The 2,089-nt window shown below is 45.1% G+C and overlaps 1 protein-coding gene across 1 annotated transcript in view; it reads right to left on the bottom strand.

Moving 5' to 3' along the window:
- WWP2 (WW domain containing E3 ubiquitin protein ligase 2) overlaps window positions 1–2,089 on the bottom strand; it is a 122,049-nt gene that overhangs the window by 114,026 nt on the left and 5,934 nt on the right. The window contains exon 3 of the mRNA XM_011961549.1: window positions 1,048–1,144. The gene's annotated coding sequence lies outside the window, so the exon portion shown is untranslated. The remainder of the gene's footprint in view (window positions 1–1,047; window positions 1,145–2,089) is intronic.

Raw genomic sequence — 2,089 nt, 5'->3', positions numbered from 1 at the left:
AAGCATTTCTATGTGTGTCCTGGAAGAATAACTGTGGCTGCAGCCCCTGACATACAAAAGAGCAGTCGAGTTTCCTGTTCAACAGTTCCTTTGATCCAATAACCTACTGAGCCAGTCCCAATCTTCATAAAGGAGCCTCTGACCCTTCTAAGAATCCCGAATTCTTTCACAGCCATAAAAAAAGAATAAAAAGTAAGCCAGGTACAGTGGCTTATGCCTGTAATCTTAACACTTTGGGAGGCCAAGACAGGAGAATCGGTTGAGTCCAGGAGTTTGAGACCAGCCTGGGCAACATAGTAAAATCCCATCTCTAGAAAAATTAAAAAATTAGCTAGGCGTGGTGGCGCACGCCTGTAGTCTCAGCTACTTAGGATGCTGAGGTGGGTGGACTGCTTGAGCCCAGGAGGTCAAGCCTGCCATGAGCCATGATGGTGCCACAGCACTCCAGCTTGGGTAACAGAGCAAGACCCCATATCAAAAAAACAAAACAAAAGAATGAAATCATGTCATGTCCTTTGCAGTGACATGAATATAGCTGGAGGCTGGAGGCCATTATCCTAAGCAAATTAATGCAGAAACAGAAAACCAAATACCACATGTTGTCATTTATAAGTGGGAGCTAAACACTGGGTACACATGAACACAAAGATATAAATAATAAACACTGGGGACTCCAAAAGCAAGGAGAGAGAGGAGCAAGGATTGAAAAACTACCAATCAGGTACTATGTTCGCTATCTGGGCAATGGGATCATTAGAAGCCCAAACCTCAACATCATGTAATATACCCATGTAACAAAGCTGTTCATGTACCCCCTGAATCTAAAATAAAAACAAAAATTAAAAATCTAAATTCAATTTTTTTAAAAAAAAAAGGATCCTGAGTTCTGGACTCCACTATTAGCCTCCTTAACCAGTGAGTCAGTTATAAGATCTCTGGAAATTTCCAACAGTTTCTACCATAAAATGTTCCCCGCCATGTCCCAACATGTTTTCAATAGCTCTAAGCATCTTGTCAGCTCTTTCTCATAGCCAAGGGGGGTCTTACCGGGATCTTCCACCAAAGCAGTTTGTGCTGGGGGGCTGGTGCCGGTTCTCTGGAGCTACCGCTGTTCCACTGGAATCTCTCGAAGGCGGCTGTGATCCTAGAAAGGAATCAATCACAAGAAAAGACAGAAGCATTGAGGAGCTCAACTCATGTTTGAGATTTGACAGCCAGGAACAGAACTCCTTCTGTGTGTTAGAGTTGCCACCACCACAGGATACGGACATCCAGCAAGCTGCAGCCACCAGAAGGAGAGGAATAGGGACGATCACACAGGATCCGATCCATGCCATGGAGCAGTGGGGCTCAAACCTTGGAAACAGCTTCTCTTCTCTAAGACATTCAAGAACATCCAAGGCACTTACAAGCACATTGCCTTATCCATTAAATGAATCTCAGCCTCAAAAACATGAGATAGAGAACAAACGCTAACCGTGCAAAGTAGGGGCCAGGAATCAGGGGCATTTCTCCATAACACACCCAGAGAGCTTTTACAAAGCCAAGTCAGATCATCATAGTCTTCTGCTAGAAACCCTTCAACAACTTTCTGTTTCTCAAGATGAGCTTCAAAATCCCTACCAAGGGCTTCAAGGCTGCACGATCTGAGTTGACCTGTTTCTCCGACCTCACCTCCTCCATTCTCTCTCCTTCTTGCTCCTAATAATCCAACCACGCTGACTGCCTCTGTTCCTATCACACGCCAAGCCACCCCTTTACCCCACACCCCCACCATGGCCTGTCTAAACTCCTTGTCCTCTAGGTCTCAGCTTCCTCAGAGAAACCTTCCCTGACCCCTCAATTCAGATGAGATCTCCCCCAACAAAGTACAGGAATCTCATGCCACCCTGTGGTTTTCACTGACAGCTTTTGTTACAATCATAGCTATGTAATTACCTGTGTGTTTACTCATTTGATGTCTAACTTCCCCTGCCCTCATCAAGTAGACTGTCAACCTCAAGCAGTGGAGACCATGTGAATTTGGCCCATTGCCATCTGGCTGGCACCTGGTCTAAGACCTAGTGCATACCAGGGATACAATTATGTA

The sequence above is a fragment of the Colobus angolensis genome, unplaced genomic scaffold, assembly GCF_000951035.1.
Source record: "Colobus angolensis palliatus isolate OR3802 unplaced genomic scaffold, Cang.pa_1.0 Scaffold116, whole genome shotgun sequence".
Lineage (NCBI taxonomy): Eukaryota > Metazoa > Chordata > Mammalia > Primates > Cercopithecidae > Colobus > Colobus angolensis.
This window is presented reverse-complemented; position numbering and strand designations above follow the sequence as displayed.